The sequence below is a fragment of the Apium graveolens genome, chromosome 10 (assembly GCF_009905375.1).
Source record: "Apium graveolens cultivar Ventura chromosome 10, ASM990537v1, whole genome shotgun sequence".
Taxonomy (NCBI): Eukaryota; Viridiplantae; Streptophyta; class Magnoliopsida; order Apiales; family Apiaceae; genus Apium; species Apium graveolens.
The window spans coordinates 24,204,151-24,219,451 of record NC_133656.1 but is presented as its reverse complement, the minus strand read 5'-3'; the positions used below and the strand labels follow the sequence as shown (position 1 = coordinate 24,219,451).

At 34.8% G+C, this 15,301-nt stretch overlaps 1 pseudogene; it reads left to right on the top strand.

Annotated features, from left to right (window-relative positions):
• Window positions 1–12,502: 12,502 nt before the first annotated feature.
• On the top strand, window positions 12,503–14,621 carry LOC141693099 (bidirectional sugar transporter SWEET6a-like; annotated as a pseudogene).
• The last annotated feature ends 680 nt before the right edge of the window (window positions 14,622–15,301 follow it).

Sequence of the window (15,301 nt, the reverse complement as noted above, 5' to 3'; positions counted from 1 at the left end):
AGGCTGGTTGCAAAAGGATATTCTCAACAGGAGGGAATTGATTATGATGAAACATTTGCACCAGTTGCTAGGTTAGAAGCCATAAGGATATTTTTGGCTTATGCTGCTCACAAAAAGTTTACTGTCTTTCAAATGGATGTGAAAAGTGCTTTTCTCAATGGAGAATTGGAGGAAGAGGTATATGTTGAACAACCTCCAGGTTTTGTAGATACCAAACATCCAGATTATGTCTACAGGCTTGATAAAGCACTTTATGGACTTAAGCAAGCTCCTAGAGCATGGTATGAGACTTTAGCTCAGTTTCTTCTGGAAAGTGGATTCAACAGAGGGACAATAGACAAAACACTGTTCTACCTCAACCATGGAAAGGACTTACTTCTGGTCCAGATTTATGTTGATGATATCATTTTTGGATCTACAAATGACAAACTTCGCAAGAAGTTTGCCAAACTAATGCAGTCAAGATATCAGATGAGTATGATGGGGGAACTTAGCTATTTTCTGGGCCTTCAAGTCAAGCAGAATGAGGAAGGCACTTTTATTTGTCAAACCAAGTACACCAGAAACTTGCTAAAGAAATTTGGAATGCAAGATTGTTCAAGTGCATCCACTCCAATGGCCACTGCGACAAAACTGGATAAGGATACCGGTAAATCAGTAGATATTACTGACTAAAGAGGTATGATTGGCTCTCTACTCTATCTAACTGCTAGTAGACCTGATATCATGTATGCTACCTATCTTTGTGCAAGATTTCAAGCAGATCCAAGAGAACCTCACTTAACAACTGTAAAAAGAATCTTTAAGTATCTTAAAGGAACAGCTGCTCTGGGATTATGGTATCCTAGAGAATCAGATTTTAAACTAATAGGTTACTCAGATGCAGATTTTGCAGGTTGCAAAATTGACAGGAAAAGCACAAGTGGAAGCTGCCAATTTCTTGGAGGCAGATTGGTTTCTTGGTACAGCAAAAAACAAAAGTCAATTTCCACATCAACTGCAGAAGCAGAGTATATTGCTGCAGGAAGCTGTTGTGCACAGATTCTTTGGATGAAGAATCAGTTACTGGATTATGGGTTAACATATTTCAAAATCCCTATTTACTGTGATAATCAAAGTGCTATTGCTATGACAGGTAATCCCGTTCAACACTCAATGACAAAGTACATCAGCATCAGGTACCACTTTATCAGGGAACATGTGGATGAAGGTACAGCGGAATTGCATTTTGTTCCCACTGATCAACAATTGGCAGATATCTTCACAAAACCATTATGTGAAGCTACTTTTACAAGATTGGTAAATGAATTTGGAATGGTTTCAGGTTCTTTCTCTAAATCTGCTTAGACTTGTTCTGTGTTATCAGACTTTATGCTCAGTATTTACAGAATTAATCTCATTGTATATTCTGTGCTTAATTGATAAATGTCTTTAAGTACTGACTGTTGTCTGATATATGTTTCTAAACTCTGATACGTGATATGTTTGTTCTAGTACCTATTCAATCCTATGAGGATAACTGTGCTAGATAACTGACCTAATAGTCTTTAATAAACAAATAATTCCATGTAAGAAGTAATTATTTCGGTGGAAATCTTATGACACTAGCAAATTCTGATAATTGAGCTTAGTTAAGTTTACTTTGTATATCTTATTACTAAGTCACAAATTAGAATAATGCTACTCATCTGTTAAGTTCTGATACTAGTAAAACTGCTGAATGTACTAAGTGCTGATAAACCTCACTTATCAAAAAAAAAGCAAAAAGATCAAAGAATAAAATCAGGTACTCCTTTGAGATCTAGAGTAAAAATATGGAAGGGACGACCCAAGTGCATTGCTGGTATTAAGTAAATATGCATTAGAAAAGCAAAATATTTTCTTGGTGACTTTTCACACTCTATGATTACTGGAGAAATACTCTGAAAATAGCATAAATTCTGATAAACAGTCGTGACTCACTTACACTGAGAAGCCACTGTAAAATAGAATTGCAAAAGATGCATAAAATTAGCACAAAACAGTTGAGATGGACTCAAGCATGAACTCATTCATCAGTAGGTTTCAGGACAATGACAGATCTTTAGCAAAATTTTAGTTATGCCTTATTTCTAAGATGTATTGAACTGAATCAGACTTTACTCTTTGTCTGTTTTTAGCTTAATGCACACACTAATCACTCCATCTGAATGATGAAAATTTCTGTGGTGGTCTATGTTATTTTAGATAAACAGTCATAGTGTCATTATTGCACAAATTCTGACGACAAGTTCTAAGTTACACGTTCTGATGATTAAGTTCTGACGTCCATAACTCAGAACTTGTATGAGTATTTACTAAGATGGGCATTCCTTTTTCGAGTTAAGAAATTATGTTCTGATGACTGTTAAGTTCTGGTATAGGTCTAAGTTCTGATTTCTCAGTCTAATCCTTTACTTGGCTTATCTATGAATAAAATTTGATAACAGTCTCAGTTCGAACTAGAATATGTTGAAGTGGAAGATTAATAGTCACTATGATTAGGATTAATGGTATTCGTACTTGAACAGTCCACTGTTTCTTGTGTCTTGTGCGGTCTAGACCATGATTCCTCTTTCCAATGACTGTTATTCTTTTTCAAAGTCTAGGGAGACGAGGTAGAATTAATTCTACCTGTCAGCATTAAATATCTTTGCGTCTCTTGGCATTCTCTTGCCTATATAAGCAACCACTTCACATCAGTCTTTCCATCACATTCTTCTCACACACTTATCCTCCTTTTTCTGTCAAAAACACAATGGTTCGATACAACATGTTTTTGAACTACCAAACCTTCAATATGGAGCTAAGTTGTGCCGAGTGGCAGCAGGAGTGGCATGTAACAGCCATTCCTGAGGAGATCTGGGACTCTGTCCCACAGGAGGTGCTGACTCACCTTCTATTCTTCTATATGGATTACCATCGCCATCTGGAGCGATTGGAGGAAGAAAGGCGGGAAGCTATCCGTCAGCAAGAGCGAATCATACGACTCGCCATCTTGTTCGTCGAAGATAGGAAGAGGAAGATGACTTAATCTTGTCTTCTTCCTGTTCTTCTTCATCCTCAGCTTTGTCAGGCTTCTTAGCTAGGACTAAAGCTGTTGATGTTAGGATTAGGAGCTTAGGGAAAATCTTGTATAAGTATTGATGTAATTCCATTTCATAAATGTATTGTCTTGATATATTAATGAAAGTTGTTTTTACTTCAAGATTTTATCTTTGAGTTATTTCATCTTGTGTTGATAAATCCTGATTGATGTTCTGATGACCATATATATTTTGTTTTATATTAAGTTCTGATTCATTTTCAGCACTTACTCATCTAATTTATCTTGGTCATTTTCATGTGATGTATTTTCAGAATATCAATAATGCAGTGAAAAATAATTCAATCAGTACTAATGGTTTAAATTTTGAATTAAAACTGTTTCTCTTGATTAATGGAACGGTTTTTCCTTGAAACTAGGCAACTGGGTAAGTAATGATTCCTGTTTTCCTCGAGCCCAGTAACTGACCGTTACTACTGCATGTCTGACAGGTGTCCAACGGTAACATTTTTTGTTCAGAGTATAAGTACAATAGAGAGAAGATTTCTTTAATCTTTTATTTTCTTTATACTTTATCTCTCTCCTTACTTTTACTCTCTTTCTCCTTCTTTCTCACGTTGGTTTTTCATACAGATATTATCTCAAACACCTAACAGGCATACTTGAATCTCAATATTTTTTTTTCACATGGCACCAAAGGATTTAATCATTGATGAAGCAAAGTTTGTTCCAAACAACTATGCAGCAATTCTTGATCATGCTGAAGCTCCATCTGAATTGCACTTTGTGCAAGATCTTCTTGCACATAGTGAGGTTGGGTACGCCTTAACTCAGCCTGAATTATTTTCAAGTCAACAAGTTCTGAAGGTTCTGGAGGACTGGAGTTTTTGATGATGGTGGTAAACGAGGAACTCCCAGTATTATCTTCCAAGTGGGTGATTCATCCTATGTAGTCACTCCTAGTACAGTACGAAGAGCATTACATCTTCCAGAAGATTGTACTTTCTCTATACCAGAGGAATCAGAACTTCGGGAGTTAATGACTGATTTGGGATATGAAAAGAGTCTGATAAAACTAGGACAATTGAAACGGGCTCATATCAGAAGAGAATGGAGTTTCTTCTTCGATTGCATCACCAAGGCTTTTGGCAACAAGTGTTCAAACTTTGATGCTATCCCAATCATGAGTCAGCACATCGGGTATTCACTTATCAATCAAACTCACTTTGATTTTGCACCTGCTTTAATTGGTTTTATTGGGGATAGGATGACAGAGGATAGAACTCTTGTTTACTTTGCTCGATTCTGTCAACTTATTTATACGTATTGTACTGATGAACTCCAGTTAGTCAGTACTCAAACCCCACCTTTTAAGGTTGCAAAAAGGTACTTTAACGACCTGATAAATGCTGACACAAAGAAATCAATGGTGAGACCATTACAGATTCCTCAGTCTGTGAAACAGATTCTGGTAAATGCTGATCCTGCTACTTACAAATCTGTTTACTCCAATGTTCAACCAACTCACCATAACCAAAATTCATCATTTTCAGTCCCTACCACTCAGGGTATATCTCAGCCTACCCTCAGAACTTATCTCAAATCCTATCTCTCCACTTCACAGACTGCTCAACCTTCTTCTTCAGCACCTACTGTGAAGCCTACATCCTCTAAGCCAAAGAGAACAAAGACTGTTCTTCAAACACCTCAAAAGAGGAGGAGAATTACTTTGAGAGATGAATCAGATTCTGAGGACCAGATTCCTTCTTCAGAACCTGTGGTAGAATGAAGCTGAGAAAGCAACTTCTCATAAGGATTCTGCAATTGGGGGTTCTAGGCTTCTCAAGAGGCTTAGACGAATGATAGTTCCTGAAACTCCCAAGGAATCCAAATCAACAAGGAAGTACAAGAAACAGAGGGCACAAAGGCCAGTTTCAGATGATGAGGAGGAAGCATCTAAGGAAGGGGATCAGGAATCTCTGATCTCACTAAGATAAGGAATTTGCTCCAGTCACTTCTTCTCCATCAACTCCATCTCAGGAAGCTGTATCTGACAAGGCTAACTCACCATCTGTGTCTCTTGTTGATCCAGGCACAAGTGCTGAAATTGATATTCTGAACCTGGTTGTGCCTGAAATACTTTTCTTAGAAGCTCCAACAGCAAATAATCCTTCCACAAACACCTGTTACTGATGCTGTTCAAACTCCAGAGTTATCAACAACACCTTCTCTGCATCAAGATGCTGATGATCAGATTTTAGGTGAGCATCAGGATATGGCTGTGATCAGAACTTAGTATCAGATCAGCAATTAGAGGATGCTGAAGCCTCCATTGCTACTCACACTGTTGTCTTATCAGAAGATACTGATTCTTTAAGTTCTGATGCTGCAAATGTTGGAGATACTGGTGAAGCTGCTCCAACTGTCGATGCTGATGAAGCAGGTCCTTCAGGACATACTCCTCCACCGACTCTTCCTAAGTCTGAACTGGTAAAGGAGTTTGTTATCAGGGATGCACCAGTGCCTTGGAGTGAAACTCCTGCAGGTCAGGAGTGGACTAAGGAATGGAACTCAGTTTCATGTGTTCCAAATGCTTTACATCTTGCTGAGCACTTGACTAAAGCTGATGAAATGTTAAATTCTGATGATTTTAAAACCCAGCTTAGAGTCACTGCATTGAGTATTAAACATCTACAAGGTCTTCATTCAACTACTCATGCAGAGCTACACAAGATTCAGGAGAACTTTATCAAACAGGAACAAGTTTGGAAAATTGATAAGAAAAAGTTCTTTCAACCTACCCATTGACAGGATTGCTTATATTGAGAAAACTCAAGAGAAACAACAAGCTCAGATTGATCAAATTCTGACAAATCAAGCTTCTCAGCAATCGCAACTTACTGAAATTCAGACCTCAGCGGAACTACTTATCTCTCTTTTACTACCTACTGATGCCAAAAAGGGGGAGAAGGTAATTAAGTCCAAATGTCAAAACCAACAAGACACTGCAAGGAAAGGATGATGGAAAAGATGACCAAGGAAACTCTGGAATGGGTAGCGGTCATAGTCAAGGTAGAAGGTTTACATCAAGACAAGCTAGTCACAGAACAAGTTCTGATACTGGGAAAAGAATAAGTTCTGCTGCTGGTAAAAGGATAAGTTCTGATGAACTTCTAGATCTTGATGAGGAAATGTCAAGACAGTTATTTCTTCAAGAAAATCCAGGAATGGACTTGGAAAGTTTAAAGGAAGAAGAAGCCAGACTTGAATCAGAGAAAGTCACATCTAAATCTGAAGCTTCTGGTAAAAAGTCACTTCCAAAACTTAAAGGCATTGTGATCAAAGAAAGGACACATACTGAAGCAACATTGGCTAGATCACAACCACAGATAGATCCAAGATCCAAGGGTAAAGAAAAGGTTGGTGAACCTATCAAGGGTTATGTACCTCCTGTGGAAGAAGAAATTGCTGATGAAAAAGATGATCTTGCTCTGACTTCAAGAAAAGTTCTTAAAACAACCTCTGACATGGCTCAAGTTGTTCAGGAGTCAAGAAATTGTAAGTTCTGATATTCAGAAGAAGCAAGTAACCTCTGACAGAGCTCAAGTTAACTTGATATCAGAAAATAGATCAAAGACACTCCTACCAGGATTCACTAAAGCAAAACAGACTCAATCTTTGAAGACTACTGCAAGTGGTTTTGAAGCAAGAGTAGTTACTGGAAAGGAAGCTAGAGATAAAACTGGATTGGGAAGTGCTGATGAAAGAAGAGTACATAACACTACCAATGATCCAACTTCCTTGAGTGAACCAGGTATTGGAGCAACTCCTGAGAGATTGAATCAACTGGAATCTGTACAGATGGTTTACCATACCTACTTGAAAGAATACATCATGTTGTATTTCATGACAGATGGTAGGGTTTATCATATAAGACAAAATGCCATTCCTTTGAAGTATTTTGAAGAATTGGAGCATGTACTTTTCTTACTTCAAGTGGATGACAGAATAACAGAGACTGCTGCAAACTACTTAAAAGAACAGATTCAGAGACAGAAAAGGCTTTATTCTGTTAAGTCTGACAGTATATATGTTCCAAAGTACAGAGATCACAATGGTGATATTGTTGATATGAAGCCTAATACTGCACAGATCAGAACGTATCTTGGTATTAAGGGACTTGAATTCAATCTTGAGTCTGACAAAGCTTATGTCATAAGACTAGATCAGGAGTTGAGAAAAGCAAAGATTAATGATCTTAGAGCTGCAATCTTTCAAACTGGTGAAGATACTGCAGAGCTTAAAGATGTTAAAAGGAGAATGATTGATGAACTAAGATATGCTGAGAAATGTTTGTTGAAGAACTATCTCAGAACAACTCCTGACATCAGAGAGATCAGAAAATGAAGAAGCCAAGTCGAAGATCTACAACTGCTTAAATTTTGATATTTATACAGATTGAAGTTGTTATCAGAAGTTGAAATTGGTAAAAACTTTAAGGACTGTAAGTTGTAGTTATCTAGTCTATTTCTCATGCATTTGTACTTAATGTTTTTGACATCATCAAATATCTGTTAAACTTGTATATTTTATTAATTTACAAGTTGGGGGAGATTGTTAGATATATTTGATAATGTCATGGCTAATATGTTTTATGTTTAGCTTTCAGAATCTTACGTGAACAGGATAAATCAGTACTTAATTGTTGATCAATACTTATACTGGAAGTCAGGACTTAAGGATATCAGTACTTATATTATCAGGAGATAATCATCAGAAGATAGATATCAGAACTTAAGTGCTGAAGGACAATCAGATAAGGACAGTAGATGATTAAAGGAAAGAAGATCGAGATAAACATAAGAAGAGATATGCATGAAGAAGGAATTCCGTGAAGAATGGAATATATGGAAGAAAAGATATCTGATTGATATATTTTAGGAAGCAGAATTATATTCCATATCAATTAGCGATTATCTTGTAACTGTGTAGTATATAAACACAGACATAGGGTTTACACTACAAGTGTTATCATTATTAGAAAAGATTATTCATTGTAACCCTTGCAGCTCTCGTGATATTTGTTCATCACTGAGAGGTAACAGTTCCATACTGTAACAGAGTTTATTGTTTCAATAAAGTTTGTTTTCTGTTACTTAAGTTCTTAAAGTTCGATTTGAGTGTACTATACACTGTATTCACCCCCTCTACAGTGTGTGTGTGTGACCTAACATAAAGTAGTAGTATATGAGCAATGTTTATATAGAAGAGTTTTTTAATGAGCCAATGTTATGCAGGATTGTCATGTCTTTGCATTTGTGAATCGTGTGATTTGGCATGATGTTAGCAATATCATACTTGAAGGAAACACATATGATATTCACAACTTCATAATGGAGCCTGCAGGACTTTTGAGACCTGTATCTTCTGATAAGATTATTGTTTTCGCACATGATACCATTGTCCATCCCGTTCCCTTTGAATTAAATACAATTCCAAGGCACAAGTTTGAGCTTAAGACTATTCCTGAGATTTCTGAACTTGCAATGTCACTTTCTGAACATGAGGTCCCTGTACATGCTATAGGTATTTTTGTATCTTATCACATAATTGTTTTTATTTTAAATGAACCTTTACAAATTCTAATTAGATGACATTGCATAGATATTGTTGGCATGGCTCAAAACATTGAACCAATAAAGCAAGTTTATACACGATTTGGTGAGAAAAAATTTCTTTGTTTTGAGTTATTTGATGGCAGGTAAGATCATGCTTTCACCAATAAATGTAGTTTCGATCAGGTACTGATGATGTAGCAACGGCGCTAGAAGAAAATGTTGTGTATCCTCTAATAGTGATCTTGACAATAATGAGGCCACTAATCCATAATGGTTCCATTTACTGTTAATATACATATCTTTACTAGAAACTATAATTATTTTTCATGGTGAAAACTAACTCTTATTGGTAAATTGCTTCTAATAGGTGCACTGCAGATAAAAAGTTCATCATGTTCACAGATTTATTTTAATATTAATCATCCGGCTGTTGAGGTGTTGAGGCAAATGTATAAACACTTTTTGGGTAATGTAAATTATTAGTACTGGGAGAGATATAAACATGATTGAATTGTATAAACTCTAATGAACATGTTGTGTACTATTGTATCTACAACATACTTGGTGGAGCAGTCTAAATAAACTACTTTTGGCGTGAAGTCTTCCCTACACATTTGCAATCAATTTATTCATAATAAGATTTAGCCAGATTGTGTTCTGGAATGTCTGCTATTTTGCATTACATTTGAGTTTTTATCATCTTAAAGATGATTGTTTTGAGATTTTAGTATTCAGCCAAACTTTCTCTTATAATTTGGAATAAATTTTAATGTAGACTCATATGAATGTTTTACTCATCTAATCATTTGTTATATGTCATTGCCGAAATCAATGTTTACTTATGACAAGTGAATATAATTTTAGATGTTGCTATTACAAATGGGAATAACATACAAAATAAATGATACTCTTTTCCATGTAGATTGGAAGAAAATGATGCAATTTGAATATAGATAACAACAATGTTCACTTTGATCCAATAATCTTACAAACACTTTCTGCAGAATAATATTGTCACTAATTTATAGTAACATTGATTAAACATTAACATACTAACATTCTTATAATAATATACTGAAATATGAATTGCAACCATAATCATCCACTAATATGCGAATTCTACCAATTGCTTCAATCAACTGATCAGCCTGGCCATTCAAATTAGCAAGATGTTCCTTCCACCCATCGCCAAAATTTTGAAAGCCATTCACCATCTCTGCAGCGTTTAGTTTCAAGTTGTCTCATGACCACGTAGGGAGGTGGACATATCACCTAGGAATCTGAGTGGATTTCCCATATAAGATGGTAGAATTTCATCACTGCTTTGGGATGATTCTCCACATTTTTTCCTTGATCCATTCTGCAAAATATCTTCTATATTGTTGTAAAGGAGAGAGATAAAATTATGAAGCAAACGTCCAGAAATTAGTAAGACATGAAAAGAAATAGACATGTAAAGAATACTTTAACTGTTCTTGGAGGCCAACCGAACGAGCAAACAAATTAGATTGTCTGCTTTCCATGGATGCATACAACTCTGAGAAGAAAACATTTACATATTCCATATTATTGTTGAAATCTGCGCAAGTGACAGCAAATTGGTTCAACTCTTCCATTGCCACATTTTTAATCCCTGACCATCGTTTCCTCTTTGCACTGCGTGAATTCATTGTTGACGCTATATAAGAGAAGGTGTAAGAGAGAGTGTTTGTGTTAATGTGATTGTATGTGTGAGGTCATGTACCTTTCCCTTATATAAGCATCAAACTTTGATAACTGCCTGTTCTATAATGTGTAGTTAAATAACTGCAAGTCAGTTACCTAAAACTTTGGTAACTGCAAGTCTCCATAACTCTCATCATAAATATTTCTCTGGGAGCGAGTCTTTGACAACCAACGGACAATATCCAATTCATCATCAAAATACTCCTGCATGTACAAATTTGTGACCAAATGTAAACATGTTCAAATATAAAACACAAAAAGACGTTTATAAAGAAACATATTTCGGGAATTCCCTTGAATACTATCACTCAAAGTACCATGACATAAATGCATAAACCATCTGTATCTTATTGATATAATATAAAGAAAATGTTAATTACTTATGATTTTACATTGAAATTATCGTCAATCTTAATTAGTTCTTCACAACATGAAGGAACATATAATCTTGAAAGCGGTATGTTCCACAACAATTACGAATGTGATTCATGCATTCCATGTTAATAACGGAAATCTTAAAGTCTGAAGTACCGTAATTTTCAAAAAGCATAATGCAACCCCCACGTACAACGTACTTCCGTATGATATGAAAGACCTCATTTTAGTGATGGACTCCTTATAAAACCAGAATAAAATACAAACATACCAGTGCCCCGAACTCTAATGTATGATCTGTAATAACCTTCGAAAACTTGGCATAATGCTGAACATCATTTGCCTCAGCTGTTAAAATCCAACATGGCAAACAATTTAAAAATTTCAGGTTTTTAAATATAAGCTGTCAATGACAAGATACCTCCATAAGTCCCCTCTTTTGGAATGACAGATTCATCAGAAACACATAATTTAAACTTAAGTGGTTCGTCAGTATGCTGGAGAGCAATGGTATCGCGAATTTTAATTTGTGTTTCTCAAATGAACCAATTCCACTCATTACTAAAAAGCACTGCATCATGAACACATTTTACATAGATAGGTCATTCTTGATCCTCAAAACAAAATGTAATGATAGCAGACTTTTTACATAAATCAAATTTGTTGGAAATATATGAATTGATAGCCTAGAAGGTACAAAACTATTAGAGACAACACATTAAAAAACCACAATCTTTACAATAAATATATAAATATGGACATCTATTTTTGTACAAACAAAACAGATCTAAATTTCTTTTAGATCCATTTATGCATCAATTTACATTCAACGACCAATGTAACATCAATTCTTATTATAACAATGAAAAAATTATAAGAAAATTGAACAACTTACCTCTTTTCAGAATTAGCATCCCCGATGAAATGCTATGAATTAGTTATAGTAGTGAATGAGGCACTTCAAGCTCTAACCTATAATCAGCTTCAAATTTGAAAGAGAGAGTTTATGAATTGTCAGTGACTTTTTTCTAATTCAAATTGGAAGAGAGAGTGTGTGAATTGTAAGTGAGTTTTGTACACAGTATGGTGATTTACTTTTCCCCTTTGTTGTTGGAATATGTTTTGTATTATTCAAGTATTTTGTCCATCCTGAAAACATAGATTTATATGTTAAATTAACATTACACTTTGCTTTATAATTTGTATGGAAATATGAATGTTTTATTAACGTATTTTTATTAAATTCAAATAATTCTATAATTATATTTTATATTAATACATGACATACGTTTGAAAAGTCTTTAATAAGTTGCCGCTATATATACTTTTTAATAATAATACAGTACATACTTTTTCATATTAATACTGTTGTATTGTATATTTACCTTTTTAAAATAAAATTAAATCACATTATTTCATTTTGGTATTGTTTAAATTATTCATGGAAATATTATTTGATAAACTATTACTTAAACTCGACAAAAGCGAAAAATAAACTATTAAAATAATAAAAAAAATGGTTACAACAAAAATTTAGTGCGAATTGTGAAAATTAATAAAATTAATTTATTTTTGGCTAGCGCGCGGGCAAAGGTACCTAGTTAAAATGAAAATGAAGTAAAAGGTGAGATATCGATATTTACGTGAAATTAAGACATGTCAATTTTTCTGGCAAAAAAAAGATATGTCAATTTTAGTAAGTGTTTGGTCTTGGTCGATAACCTAGGCCTGATAGGCTTGTTTTTATCTTGTCTTCTCTCTTTCTCTCTCTCTCTCATTGGATAAGATCATATGGCGGATACTGAAATTTTCCGTACGGTCTTGGGTATAATCGGTTAGTATTCTATTCTTCTCGCAAGCCTGTATATATATTGCTGAAATGAACTCATTCATGTGTTTAATTTATTACAGTTTGATACAGATTCAATTGTAGAGCTTTGTCTACTGTCCTACCTTTTCTAATCCCTTGATGTGTTTGTGTGTGTATAAACTACACTTGTGTTTACGTTGATGCATGCTTGATAACTTCTAGTTCTCTTTTAATAGTAAACCCTAGAACACAGTATAGTTTGACACCGTATAGTTCAGCAAAATAAATAATTATATTAAATCGTTTATTCCTCGGACTTTTTGTTTCCGGATTAAGCTCCGACATCAGCTAGCAACATATATATAGTTAGTAAAAAATGTTGAACCAAGTAGAGTATGAGTAAAATGTCTTTTAGTAATAATTTACAGAGCTAGCTTAGTTTAATGTTCGTAACGATCTGATATTTTAATGTATTCTTATGGTTTTAACTTTTATTTACATTTGTATGTTCATCAACTGATGTTCTAGTTGTCCGTGTACTTGTTCAATTTAATTGGTTAATTGTTTATGTTCATACTTAATTCTCACTAATCAGGAAAAATGAGTAATGAAATTAAGTTATAAAATCTTGCAATTGGGATCTTTAAGATACTGCTTGATGTTTATTTTCTTTGATGTTTGTTTGTATGTATTGATAACTAGTTAAAATTAATTAAGTCAGGATAATTACCATTGTTTGTAACTCATCTATATATATGCTTCTTTTGTTATTAGAGTACTATCAATAATTATCTGTATTTTGTATTGATAGAGAATTAAAATATTTGATCAGAATTTATACAATTACATTTGTATGCGATGCGAGCGGTTTGACATATATATGCTGCTTGTTTAATATATTTTTCAATGCCATCTCTTATCTTTTATTCTTTTTGGACAGGGAATGTCATCTCCTTTGGCCTATTTGTTTTGGCCGTGTAATTACTCCCTCTCTTAGTGTGTGCGCCGGCGCAGGCGTTTGTGTGATTTTTAAAAATTTAATTCAATTTTGTGTTTACTTGGGTAGGCCAACATTCTACAGAATACTAAAGAATAAATCGGTGAAAGGGGTGAGACCTGAATATCATCTTGCCATGATGATGAACTGTTTCTGCTGGGCGCTCTATGGTATGCCGTTTATAATCCTAGAAGCATTTTTGTGCTAACCGCCTATAGCATTGGCCTTGCTATACAACTTCCTTATCTCATCATCATTCTTCTCTATGTCAACAATAATAAAAAAAGGGTATGTACCTTTTTCATACCTACTTTTATTACTTTCATGTCGGGTGAATATATCAATGAGTGATCCATATACATAAATGTATGTAGTACAGATGTACATAGGAGGTGCATTTCTGATTGAATTGGTGGTGATCAGCCTTGCCATTGGATCAGCGATTAGACTAGTACCCACGATGGAGTCAAAAAAGAAATTGGTTGAGGTATTATGCGTATTATCCAGTGTAACGACTTACGCAGTTGAGGCTGTATGCGTGGTATGTATGTCTGGAGTTGTGAAAAAAAATTAATTGGGGTAGCCCATAACTAGACTACCATATATTTGCGTAGAAAGTGTAGCAATGCCGATCTGTTATGTAAAGAGCTCATTATATATTTATGTGTGACAGGGAGAAATTGTGACTACGGGGAGTGTGTGGAGTGTTGAGTGCGTGCATTTTGGTAGTTGTTGGGCAGGACCCTTTATGCACTTTGCTGGACCATCTATGCCTGCCTTCAATTTAAATCTGACCCTATCCTTTTGGTAATATATGTATAAAAACTGTAGCTTTCTCGTTTGACATCCAGTGTCTTGTTTTTAAGATGTGCAGTTGATTAATATGATCTCTTGTAGTCTATGAATTTATTAGGTGTTTTGTGGGGAGTGTTCCAGCTTAAACTATACGATGTGTACAACAAAAGTAGTGCAAGGTCTGGCGCTGCTGATAAGAAGCTTGCAACAGCTGACGTGCAGGTCCAAGGAATGGGCACAGCTTAGTTTGAACATAATCATAATTAGACTTATTATGGGGACTAGTTTATTACTAACTTTTAGCTACTTTAATCAAGTTTCTGGTGTGAACTTCAGTACTTAGTATTATTAATTGCTCCATCTTATTTCTGGACAAACGGTCCTGCCGTAATACACACACATAAAGTCACAAACAATGGGGTGTTTGGATCGGGTTAATGAGGCTTCGGTTAATTGAAATCGGTTCTCAATCCTATATTATAGTGTTGGGATTAGTAATTTGATGGTTGAGAAAATGAAAAATCCCGCCTTCTCATTGATGGTTAATATCATACTCCTTTTTATCAATTGTGTTACCATTTCATGCTAATTATCATCAACTTCCATTGTCAAACCCCTCATTCTCATTTGAGAATTCCATTCTCCCCACCCCCATATGGAGAATACTAATGAAAATTTTCTTTATCTATTCTAAAGATAACATTGCGTAAATTAGATAAAAATTAAGTTATGTGTAGGCTAATTTGTGCTCATTTACAAGTTAAAGAATTATTTGGTTTGCACGGGGTATAGACAAAACAGCTCGAGGACAGCAACGTCATTTTATTGAAATTTAATCAGGCAAAACGGCCGAAACAGGATGTGTATATATCAATAACGTATCTTTCACAAACTCGTGCTTCTGTACTTTAGTAAAC